The 13,346-nt window shown below is 41.3% G+C and overlaps 1 protein-coding gene across 8 annotated transcripts in view; it reads left to right on the top strand.

Moving 5' to 3' along the window:
* Positions 1-13,346, top strand: part of PDE1C (phosphodiesterase 1C) — a 524,818-nt gene that overhangs the window by 379,562 nt on the left and 131,910 nt on the right. The gene's annotated exons all lie outside the window — the stretch shown is intronic.

Raw genomic sequence — 13,346 nt, 5'->3', positions numbered from 1 at the left:
CACAATGAAACTGCGAGATATTGGATCTATCTGTTACCTTGGTGTGGTGAGAGTATCATGGGTGTTTGCATTTGTCCGAACTCATCAGATTATACACATTAAATATGTGTAGTTCTTTGCAAATCAGTTATACATTAATAAAGCTGTTACAAATAAAATAAACAAGAAAACCAATTAATTAAGTAGACATTTTCTAGGATCTGCTAGAGATTTTTTGTTATTTTTTGTAGCATTTTTTTTTAACTGAAGAAACAGACAATGGAATTCCTTTTCTCCATAAGAACAGATAACTAAACTTTTGTTTTCTTTGGAGCAAGGTTTCTCAACATTATTGACATTTCCAGTCAGATTACCATTTGTTGCGGGGCTGTCCTGTGCATTATATGGTTAGCAGCATCCCTGACCTCTAATACATGAGATGCCAGTAACACTCTCTTGTTATAAGCAACACGTCGCCAGACATTGCTAAATTTCCTGTGGGGGACAAAATCGCCCCTGCTTGCGAATCACTGCCTGAGGATGAGACAGTTATGATGAACACATTCAAGACTCAGTTTAATCTAATGGAAGCCTTCAGGCAAAATGAAATATATTAACCTGCTTCCTTTCACTTGTTGAGGGAAATACAAGAATGCTCATTTCTAAGGGTTGACACATTTTTGTCATCACTCCTTCCTCCCCTGCATCCGTCTTTCTTTGCCCACCCACCTCCCTCTTTCTTTCCTCACTTTCCCCTTTCAGCCTCTTTTTCTTCTCTTTGTCCCAACACCTTTCTCACATAAGACATAACATCTGTAATGCTTTTTTTTTTTTAATACTTCTGGTAATAACTGGGCATTTAGAGATCTTCTGGGACTTGCAATGTTGGTTGCCACTTCTTGATGCTTTATTATCTACAGTCAGGACTGATTGATATAAATGGGACACCTGTGCTCTTGGTAAAGACAAGAGCCACAAACAATGCTATGCTAAGGGCACTCTAGCAGGAGGCTAGACTGCATGAATGATGGAAAGCTTCAGAGTTGCTAGGCAGAGAAGCCGGCCTTCTTTACTGTTTTATATTGGAAACATAAATAACTTCCTTCAGTTAAAATCTGGTTGGGATGGAGGGGAGCCATTCCAGTTAAAGGTGATCATCTTATATCAAGCCCTTTATTTTCCCCTTTTCTAAAATTTCCATTGAAATCCAAGGAATAAAAAAAAAAAGAGACAAAACATGTAGCTATGCAAATGTATTTCCATTGCCTTTCAAACAGTCTTACCAGTATTTATGAAGATCTGGAGAAGTGGGCATTCTCGTGTTCTGCGGGTGAAAAAGCAAAACAGTTTTAAGTAGGGAATTTAGCAACAGGCATCAAAAAGTTTAGAAATTCTCATTTCCTTTAATCCTGATATTGGACTTCTAAATTTTATCCTAATAAAAATAAGTGCACAAAAATATAGCTATAAAAATTTTGTTTAAATATATATCATAATAGCAAAAACTAGAAACAACCTGAATATCCAACATTAATGGACTGATTGTATAAGATATGGTGTATATTTAGTGGCAAACTATGTTGTTAAAGTTAGGTTGGAGAAAAACATTTTATAACATGGGAAGAAATTTATAGTGTATTAGGCTATAAAAAGCATTCTACCAAATAATTTGTGTAGGGAAGGCCAATAAATCATCACTTGAAAAATCTATTTATGGATACATGATGAAATATTGTTCTCTAAAACAATTTGGTGTGATCTTTATTTTCTCTTGTTTTCTAATAGATATTTTATAAATTTTCTGCAATGACCGTGTATTCTTTCTGAAATACAAATAAACAAAGATTTGTAAAATTTAAGAAAATCTAGTGGGGTACTCTACACAGAAATGCCAATGACAAGTGTGTTTATCATTTGTGAAATACTTCATTTGGAATCTCCTATGATACCTTTTAAAGAATACAAACTAAAGAAAATTTTATTTTTATCCCATATGTGTATGTGTGTTATAGTATGTCCAAAACAAAACAAAACAAACCCTGAGTTAGTTAGAAGAATGTTAAGAAAAATTTAAATACGACCTGAAAAAAAATTACTCACAAAAAAATTTCATTGTGTTGAAAATAGTCTGTGGTGGGTAGGCAACTAATTATTGGTTTTCTGACTACTGGAAAAGAAAGAAGCAAAAAATTAATACATATCAGATTATTTGTAGTTTTGATCAGAAGTTCTTCTAACCAGAAGCTTCTGAATATGGGAGAATAGATAGGTTGTGGTGGTTCTGTTTATTTAGGGACAGTATTCCAAATGTGGAACAGTACAGTCCACTTGAGAATTGGTAATCATAACGATATGTCCATTTGTCCTTGTAAATTATGTTCACCGATTGTGAGAGAGTGTCCAGAGAGAGAAAGAAAAATACTAGAGAAAAGTCGTAAGAGACAAAGGGAAAGAATTTTTAAAAATATTCTTCCATCGCAGAGGTAAACACGAACTTCATCAAAATATCTGAGACCACCCCTCGTTTAACTTAAGAAATCATTGATGAATCATGTAAAAATATCATAATACTGAAAAACAATGGAAGAAATATCCTTAAAATAGAAAATTGGTTGCAGGGACAGTCACATGTTGTGGTTTACTACTTTGCTTCCGTGAATGTATAGTCTTGCATGTGTTTTGTTCCGTATCTTTTTAGCTCAATATATAATCGAAAATTGTTAAGTGCATGAAAAGGAGGGAAACTGTCTTGTTTTATAATTATTTCATCTCAAGTGTGCCAGATCCCTTGCCTGGAATGACTGTACCTGCCCATCTCAGGAGGCAGAGCTGGGGGGCTGCAGAGAAGTGTTCCCCAAATCCCATACACTATCACCTTTGAACGTTGAGGGATTTAAAAGAAACACACTAATCTTTTTTGTCAAGTCTAGTGGGGAAATGCTGTATACAACAACCTTACCTCAGAGAGTCTGAGTGAGTGTCACATCAACAGGAAGAGATCTGAGAAGACAAATATCTAAGTTTGCTTAACTTTGTTTAACCTGGATTTCCACAACATTTCCGTCCAGAAAGGCTTTTCATTGGTAATGCCTCTTAACATCCTGTGGGCCAAGTGTTCTGTGGAATACAGTTCAGAAAGCACTGGTCAAGATTATTCAGACTTCACAAGATTTAATTATTCAGATTATTTGTCTGAAAGTGTTACCACCACTCTGCAAGGTCAGAATCATCAGCATGATTTTGTCATTTCATACTTTGGCCTAAAATCTGGGCTGGATTCCTATATTTTTAAAAGCCCACAGGAAATCAGAATTCAGTGTTGGCTTTGAGAATCATTGCACTAGAATCAATTTAGAATAATGCCAATACAATTACCAATATTACTATTACTGTGATAATGCTATTGCTATTACCTCTTCAAAACTCTTTTGCCCCTGCTTATCTCTTTGTCACTGCCTGTTGACTAGCTGCCATGGAAGCAAATATACCACAAAAACATGAAGGAAAGCATTCTGGACAGTATGTTCAACTGTCCAGTTCAAGGTCCAGTTAGCTGCTTTCATTTCTAGACAACAGTGATAGCAACAAATTCTTACCAAGTGGATCACAAGAGCTAGTAAGAAGCTTCTAAGAATAAGGAAACTTTCTGGTAGTCAATTAAATTGAGTAGGTGGCCGATCAATCCGTCTTATCCTGCCTTCCCCATTTGTGTCCGTTCTCTGCTCTTGGCAGGTCCTACTTGCACCCCACCCACCATCCTCCCTGTGGTCCAGGAACAGACATCTCCTGCCTCCCTGCAGAAACCTCAGTATAGCAGTGATGCCCAGACGCCTGCTCATCTAGCGTCTGGACATCTCGGCTGGACCCAAACAGCCCTTTGGAAGGAATCCCTAAGAGACATTTAATGTCTTTCTGCCTTTGCACTCATCCCTGTGAAATGACCCCCAGCTTTGCCCCAGGGATATGTAGATTCATACCCTGTTTGAAATGACCAACAGAGAGTCGCTTTCCAAAGCAGGGATAGTCCTTCTGTCCCACCTCTGCCTCTACTCTTGAGATTCAGGTGGGACAGAAAAATGAAAATCACAAGAGCTGGCATATTTACTTGTGTTCTGTCCTTTTGGAATCCCTTCCCCTCTTACAGTCCACATTTTGGAGAAGAAACTTAAGGGAAAAAAAAACTTCCTAACTTTTTCTTCCCCTGTGTTTTTATCTGTTTGAGACAGCGTCCACTGCCGCCCATAGGACGTCATCCTAAGTGGGCAGCACACTCCTTGCAGGCCTCCTCCCTTCCTCTCAGTCTATGTGTATTGTTCTTCAGCCTTCTCTGGAAGGGGAACAAGGCTATTGGCTGGCAGATACACTGTTTACGCCCTAGGGAGACACAAGCAGTATACTGGACTCATAGTTCCTGCCTTTTCTTTTTTTTTTTTTTTTAAATTTTATTTTTGAGACAGAGAGAGACAGAGCATGAATGGGATTGGGGCAAAGAGAGAGGGAGACACAGAATCGGAAGCAGGCTCCAGGCTCTGGGCCATCAGCCCAGAGCCCGACGAGGGGCTCGAACTCACGGACCGCGAGATCGTGACCTGGCTGAAGTCGGACGCTTAACCGACTGCGCCACCCAGGCGCCCCAGTTCCTGCCTTTTCAAGTGGGACCAAAGGTATTATATTCCCAAATATGAAGGGAAGAAATTCAGGAAATGACTTGAAAATCATCTCATATGTCTCCACTCCCCTTTTCCTCCCCCACCTCTTCTCATAATGCCTTATTTTATTTTATTTTATTTTATTTATTTTTAGAGAGAGAGCACAAGCCAGGAAGAGGGGCAGAGGGAGAGAGAGAGAGTCAGTCCCAAGGAGACTCCATGCAGATCACGGAGCCCGAAGTGGAGCTCTATTCCATGACCCTGGGATCATGACCTGGGTCAAAATCAAGAGTCGGACTCAACCAACTGAGCCACCCAGGCACCCCAATATCTATTTTAAAGTACTATTTTGGGGCATCTGGGTGGCTCAGCCAATTGAGCGGACAACTTTGGCTCAAGTCACAATCTCACAGTCTGTGAGTTCGGGTCCCGCATCAGGCTCTGTGCTGGCGACTCAGAGCCAGGAGCCTGCTTCTGATTCTGTGTCTCCCTCTTACTCTGTTCCTCCCCACTCACTCTCTGTCTCTCTCTCTCAAAAAAAAAAAAAAAAAAAAAAAAGTGAAACATTAAAAAAATTAAAAATAAATAAATAAAGTACTATTTTATCCTAAACGGGAGATAGAGGGTTCAGTGAACTTTGCCACTGATTGCTTTCAACTTTGGGTTTCTTGGTGTTCTTTGGAAATTGAAGTTGACACATTGAAACTTTATCCTTTTTTCATAATGCCCAAGGCAGTCTATTTTAAGACTTAATGTCTTTTGTGGAATTTATCTCTTTGCGTCTGCCTCCCCTACCAGACTGTACCCTCAAGATGCATGGGCCCAGCACAGTAGCAAGCATATTATAAGGATGCATGAAATATTTGTTAAATGGAACTGTTGAACCTCACTTGCATATCTACACCTGTGAGCCTTGTCCTACCTCTATCAGGAGTAATTTCCCTTTTCTGTGTACTCGAACAATATTTGGTTATAGCTGTCACAGGATTTGCCATAGAAAATAATGGTTGTTTTGCATTTACCTCCTCTGCCAGGTGTGAGTGCCATGGGAACAGGCTTGGCACCAAATCCATCTATTTCTCTTGTGTGCTGCCTGCCTCTGAGGAGTTGCTCAGTGCTTTGAATGTAGAAAGGCAGTCGTTTCTTCACAGCATACTGAAGATGTGCAAAGGAACTGTGGCTTCTTTACTTCCTGTGCATGATTTGATCTTCTTAAGCCTTACTCTGCTGGGTCTGTGTCTGTAATGGGGTGTTTTGTGTGTGTGTGTGTGTGTGTGTGTGTGTGTGAGAGAGAGAGAGAGAGAGAGAGAGAGAGAGATTGGTGAAAGTGGAAAGAAACTAATTATAATCCAATTTTTGAAACTCTGCCTAATCTAATAATTTAAATATTTCTTTTTTAATGTTTATTTATTTTTGAGAGAGAAAGAGAGTGAGAGCATGCACGAGTGGAGGAGGGGCAGAGAGAGAGAGAGGGAGATGGAGAATCCAAAGCAGGCTCCACACTGTCAGTGCAAAGCCCGACACAGGCTTGAACCCACAAATTGTGAGATCATGACCTGGGCCGAAGTCAGATACTCAACCGAATGAGCCACCCAGGCACCCCCACCCGATCTAATAATTTAAATGGTCTTCTTAGGTAATTCATGTTTAAATATATTTAAGTGGGGCACCTGGGTGGCTCAGTCAGTTAAGCATCCAACTCTTGATTTCAGCTCAGGTCATGATCTCACAGTTCGTGAATTGGAGTGCTGACAGTGCAGAACCTGCTTCTCTCTCTCTCTCTCTCTCTCTCTCTCTCTCTCTTTTCTTCTGTTCCTCCCCGACTTGTTCTCTAAGTGAATAAATAAATTAAAAATAATTAAAAATAAATAAACAAAAATATTTAAGTACGTAGACTTTCAGATTTCTGTATTTCTCTCCCTGTTACTCTCCAAGACAGCATGGGGCCTTGCATTATTGTTCTCTGACACCTCTTATCCCTCTTCTCCCCTTGGTCACTGAAAGTCTTAGTGACAGCTTTAGCTAAGGTCTGTATTTCTCCCCACTGTTTTGGCCCTGCTCAGCTCCCATGGCACTGTCCTCTCATTGAGGTCTGTCTGTAACTCCTACTTGGCTCCTGGGTTGGAAATATGTCCCTGTAGCCCTCAGTCATGGCAGCATTCATGGTAATCCTGCCAGTCAGCTCTATCAGCTATCCCATGTCCTTCTGCAGGGCACAGGGCACCTGTGACACCTTCCTCCTTCCCACCCGGGAGCCAAGGGAGACTTGAGTGATGGGAACTGTCCCTCCCTCTGTCTAACTATCATACAGTAGCAGCTTGTATTGTGATGTCGCTGTGCTGGGTTGGTGTGAAAATGGCCTGGGAGTCCTCCTTGCTGAGTTCACGAAAGGCTAAGTTACTCAATTCTCTGTGTTCCCCTGACCCATTCAACAACCTCCCACCTCAGGACTTTGGACTAGGACACTACCCATGTCCAGACTCTTCTTTCTGCCACTTCCTGGAGATTTGTCATGGTCAGAAAGGCTGTTGGCAGCAGTGGAGTTTATTGGCCGGGGGGGCGGGGAGGGGGGAGATGAAAACACAGCATAGTCTCTTTTGTTCCATACCAGCAAATTCGGGTAGTGGAATTCGCTGCATGAGGACAAACTAAGGTTTTAGGTGAGGGAAGTCTAAAGCAGTAGGTAACCTGGGCCACAGGTTTTTAGCTTTTCACTTTTGATTTGATGGCATCTTTGTGGAAACAAATGTGAGAGTGCAAGGGCTGTGAGAAAAAGTGAAGCAGGAATCCACACCTGGTCCTCAGCAAGCGATAGTAAATAGCCCAGAGCCAAAGCACACTCAGAAGTGGCTGTTCACTGAGCCATATGTGTGATTATCAATTTTAAAGACCAGTCGGTCTCCAACTCTAGTAGAGATGCTCATGATGCTCTTAGTTCACGCTGGCACTGGACCGAGCTCAGCCACTTCTCAGGTTCTGCAGGGAGACCTATAATCAGGTCTGGTTGGCCTTTGGTCCTGTGGACAGAGCAGGTGTCCCCTCTCCTGCTTGACCAGGTCATGGCATCAATCACTGAGCCCCAGTTTTGCGGGTTTGCAGTCCCTTTGGGAGAAAGGAAAATTCCTCTCCAGAAACCCTCAATAGCGTAGGTGTGAAGGCACCACTGTTTCTCAAGATTTGACAGATCTCATGTACTCTTCCGAAGTCAGTATCCAAGTGTGGGACGTTTTGTGATTCCGTTGGGGTCTCTGTTTTCTTTGACAGAGAATCATTGAATGGAATTGTTCCCTCCTCTTTCTACTCCTGAGCCAGAGTCTGAAGCTCAATAAGGCTCTTCAGAAAAAAATTCTTCTTTTCACATTCAATAACAGAACATATTACAACACCACAGAGGTTCAAATGTCGTTAAAAAAAACCTTACAGATTGTGTGCTGAGTTTTAGGAGGTTTTGAAAATGCTAAATGAGGAAGTCCTGGTGCCACGGAGGCTCACGCTGCTCGTGAGGGGAGAACTCCAAAGCACCAGACAGTATTTTTTAAATCGTAAAAATTACCATCCTGAACACTGAGGAATAATTTACTTGGCATAAGCAGAGGGCTTTATCCATATTGATTCATCAATATGTGCTACGATTACTGCTAATTCCTTTGTAAATCAACTCTCCTTATAAATTCTGGTAGAAAATAGCTAACAGGGGATGGGTTGTGTTCCTAAATAGTTATGAGAGTTGGGTCCTGTATTAGCATTTACCTTGTTTAGTGACCTGAGCTACAGCAAGCTTGTGTTTCTAACCGTAGAGAGGGTGGGGCACTATTTTATTAGAAGAGAAAGTGGAATAAATCCCAACCCTCAAGTACAAAGAGAAGTGGTGAGTGAGGTGATAATGCCTGAATAAAAAGTCCCCTTGACTCTTTTTTTTTCCTATTAATATAGCAGAAGAATGGAGGATCTTTTGGCTTTTGACACATTCTGCTATTAGATTGTGCTAGAGCAGTCAGACAATGAATGGTAATGCACCATGGGTCCAGATCTCTACCTGCCCCCCCCCACCCCAAAGCTCTAACAGAATGATTTACAGTTGGCAGGAAATTGAAAGGTAATTAGGTTGAAAACAAACTTCAAATGTTAATAATATGCAAATTGGTTTCCTGTTTCATTGGTAAGGACTGTACAATACAACACAATCACCATGACAGGTTCTTTCACACCCTTGCCTCCCTGTCGTCACCCCATCAGCCTCATGCCTAGCTCTGGATTTCCTTCTTCACAGACCCTTCGTGGCCAGCCTGCCTCAGGGAAATTACCCGTGAAATGAAACGGACTTCTGAGGATGAACTGGAAAGGGAGAGCACAAATGCAAGGAGGGAAGGTGCCTCATACCTTAGAGCTCCGCAGGTGTCGTGGCCAGGAAAGGTGGGATCAGGGACCCCCTTAGGAAAGTCACCCGGCAAGCCAAAGGAAAGTCACTTAGCAAGTCCACCATTTGCTAGCATCTCAGTTTCTTCAGCTGATCTTGAGACTCTCCGGCCTGAAATAGCCTTGAGTCTTTGGTTCTTACCATGCTCCAAACATCACTGATTGTAAGCCCTTGTTGGATCCTCTCCAAGGCCATCGTACAGTTAACAGCTCACCCATAAACATTTCTCCCTTCCCCTGCTGAAACCAAGCAGAAGGATCTGGGAGGTAGATACTAAACAGGCCACATGAACAGAGAGGCCCCTGTAAAACCAGTCAGGGTGAGGACAACGTAAGTCCAACCTGTTATCAATATTCCATTGAGCTGTAGGGCTATGTCCTTTTTTCTAAATTAAAATTTTTCTTTCGAGATGGATTCAGATTATTGTTAGAAGTAATATGGAGAGAGTCCCACGTACTCTTTACCCAGTTCCCACAATGGAAGCATCTTGTAAAACTATAGTGCAACCAGGATATTGACATGAGCACAATCCATTTATCTTTCTCAGATTCCCCCAGTTTTATTGTACTCATGTGTGCATGTGTGTGCACATATGTTTAGTCCTGTGCAACTTTATTAGGCATGTTGGTTTGTGCATTGTTCCCACGGTCAGGATCCAGGATAGTGCCACCATCCCAAGCTCCCTTTTGTGCTCCCATCTTTGTCCCACTCTCCTCCCCCTTCCTCTCCTGGCAGCCAATAATCTGTCCTTTGTATCACAATCCTGTCGTTGTAAAAATGTGATATAAATGGAATCATATAATACGTAACTTTGGGATTGCCTTTTTTCACTCAGGATAGTCTCCTCGAGAACGATGTCATATTTGTCAGAAAGTTTGGGAAGTTATCCCGTAATCAGCATGATTATGATTCTCAGTTTAAAAAGATTATCAAGTTAACAAGCCCCCTTAATATACAGTTAGTATCCCATTTGATCTTCTCAACAGGGTAGAAATAAAAGGGTTAAAAGGAAAACCAAGTATAGATGACAGGATTCCATTTCCTAGCTGTGGCAGAGGTTGGCTGGCTCTCCAGCAAACCAGCTCCCTCGTCCTCCAGGGCATACAGCCAGACTACATCCTCCAGCTTCTCTCTTGGAAAGGTGTGGCCATGAACTGGGTTCTGAACAATGGGGAGTGACCAGAAGTGATGAGTTCCAATTGCAGCCTGGTTCATAAAACCCTCCCACATGTGTCCTTCCACATTCTCTTTCCTTCTGTGGCTGTCTTGGAACCTATGTCAAACTTAGTGGAGCCACAAGGTGAGACAAATAACCCTGATCGAACTTTCCCGAATCTCTTGACCTTTAGAGTTCTGAGTCACCAGAGGTGTGAGGGCGGCCACTGTGGATTTGGAGGCAGTGGAAGAAGGGAGAGAACAGTTACTGACTGTAACACTTCCTCTCCTATCATTTCCTCCCGGGACCTGGTGGGTCTGCTGCCTGTTCTGGTCCACGCACTGCTCTGTCCTCACACATGCAAAGCACCCTTGAGTCATGTTGGGAGTCTCTTACAGTTTTCTTTGAGTTTTTTTTTTGATTTTTATTTCTACAATTCTTCTGGAATTAATCTTAAGGAAGGGAACGATGCTAATTCAGCATCTTGTTAGCCATTCTTTGCAGGTTTTTATCCACGAATTAATTTTATTTGTATCTGTTATAAAAGAAAAAAAAACCCCAAAGTGGATTTATCTTATTAAAATATACTATGTTTCGGGGCGCCTGGGTGGCTCAGTCGGTTAAGCGTCCGACTTCGGCTCAGGTCACGATCTCGCCGTCAGGGAGTTTGAGCCCCGCGTCGGGCTCTGGGCTGATGGCTCAGAGCCTGGAGCCTGCTTCCGATTCTGTGTCTCCCTCTCTCTCTGCCCCTGCCCCGTTCATGCTCTGTCTCTTTCTGTCTCAAAAATAAATAAACGTTAAAAAAAAAATTAAAAATAAATAAATAAATAAAATATACTATGTTTCTAGTATGGTAGAATTTCTGTGATTTTGCTGGGCGAGTGAACTTTACTTAGCTTCTCTGGATAATCATTCCAACACAGTGCAATTCAGGTTGAATAAGGAACTGAATTCAGGAAGGAAAGTGAAGGAGCCATGGGGCTGGGCTGATTCTTAAGATGTAGAGAAATTTGTCCATGTGTGGTTTCAACCTGCCTAAATCTTCCTGCAGATTTCCCTCCTATTTCCGCTCATCTTCCTTTTCTCATTACCACCATTCAAAGACATTTTTAGTCCTTCTCATTTCTTTGGTCTGTCCCAACAGATGTTTTTGAAGTGGCATGTTTATTAGCAGAGAAAAGTGATGGTGATTCTTTGCACATGAATAGCTGCAAATGAAAAATGGCTTCTGGAACTTACCTCTTGGTAGGCTGGCAGGATTTCGTCTCCATCTCCCTCCACAGCCCCCAGCATGGCCTGTGGTAGATTCTGAATGATGCTCTGAGTTTTCCTTTTCATTCTTTTTATTTCTTTTTCCTGAAGAAAGCTGGCCAATAAAGTGGATTCTCACATTAACACTCTATTCTAATAAGCTCTGCCCACCTAGAGTCATACTTTAGAGAGACAATGTCTTCCTTCAGGAGTAAAGATTTTCCTAGCATAATTGTGTGTCTTGCACTTATTTTTAAAATTTTTTTTTGCATTATCTCTTTTTAACAGAATATGTGAGGGGTGTCTGGGTAGCTCAGTGAGCTAGGCATCCGACTCTTGGGTCTTGGCTCATGTTCTCATGGTTCGTGACACTGAGCCCCAGGTCAGGCTCCGTCCTGGGATTCTCTCTCTCTCCCTTTCTCTCTGCCCCTTCCCCCACTCAAAGTAAATGAATAAACTTAAAAAACAAAACAAAACCTAGAATGTGTGAGTTGAGTGACAGTGAAAACAAGTAAGGGATAAGCTAGTATTAAAGAATTATTTCTCTAGAAGACCAAGAATGACTAGAGGGAACCCCCTTTCTAAATCAATACATTATATGATCATAAGAACTCCATAGGAGCAAAGTCAATATTATCAACTCAAAATGAATTGATACTTTAACTCTAGGTCATAATACCTCCTGGAATACCATAAAAATACAAGGCTTCTCCTGGTCTAAACAGTGCTTTCTGCCTGGTGTTGATAGTGAGTTTGCATGCACGTGCACTCACATCCTCTCACTCTCTCACCCACAAACATGCATCCTGAAAGGAGATTTGCTCTGTAGAACAGAAAGTAAGAGAAGACTGAATATTCAGGTATGTTCATGGTGTAGCTTCATGAAAACAAGAGGCATCAGAGAATCCACAGCAACCTAGAGAGTATGTAGTGATACCCTCAAGTGGGCATCCAAAGAATGGGCCCATGCTGATGGAATAGAACAATCGCACGTAGACCAGGATCATTTAAAAGCAATTTATATTTAGCTGTTTTAGTTATGCTTGTAGCAGATTCCCTTGCCTACTTATGTTGTGTTTAAATTAATATAAAAGTACAGGTGCACATCCTTACACATGCCAGCTGGATATTGAGAGAAGGCTAAAATAGCGATGTGGTTAAGGGACACAGGGCCAGAATTAAATGCTTTGTAATAAGTCTTGGTATTTAGGAGTATAATTTCTTCAGCTTTGTTCTTTTTTGTTCAAAACCATATTTGGTATATTTGGTCGCATTTCCAAATAAATTTTAGCACCAGCCTGTCAATTTCCACCAAATGACCTGTGGACAGTTTGTTTGGGATTACGTGGAATCTATAGATGAATTTAGGCAGAATTCATATTTCTTAAATACTGAGTTTTAAATTTATGTACATGGATTATTCTTTAGGCCATTTAGACTTCTCTTAATAATATCTTACAGTTTTTTATAGAGTTCTTTTTTGTCTTTTATAAAGTTTATTTCTGGGGGCACCTGGGTGGCGCAGTCGGTTAAGCGTCCGACTTCAGCCAGGTCACGATCTCGCGGTCCGTGAGTTCGAGCCCCGCGTCAGGCTCTGGGCTGATGGCTCAGAGCCTGGAGCCTGTTTCTGATTCTGTGTCTCCCTCTCTCTCTGCCCCTCCCCCGTTCGTGCTCTGTCTCTCTCTGTCCCAAAAATAAATAAACGTTGAAAAAAAAATTTTTTTTTAAAAAAAAATAAAGTTTATTTCTGGATACTTTCCTTTTTGATGCTTTTGTAATTATTTATTGCTGTTTATCCAGTGACCTTGCTAAATTCACCTTTTAATTATAATACTTGCAAATTCTTTTAGATATCCTGTCTATGTAGGGTTTCATCTGTATTACAGTTTTATTT

Source organism: Leopardus geoffroyi, chromosome A2, assembly GCF_018350155.1.
Source record: "Leopardus geoffroyi isolate Oge1 chromosome A2, O.geoffroyi_Oge1_pat1.0, whole genome shotgun sequence".
In the NCBI taxonomy this organism is placed as follows: Eukaryota; Metazoa; Chordata; class Mammalia; order Carnivora; family Felidae; genus Leopardus; species Leopardus geoffroyi.
Note: the sequence above shows the minus strand (reverse complement) of the source record. Positions and strands in the feature narration are given on the sequence as shown.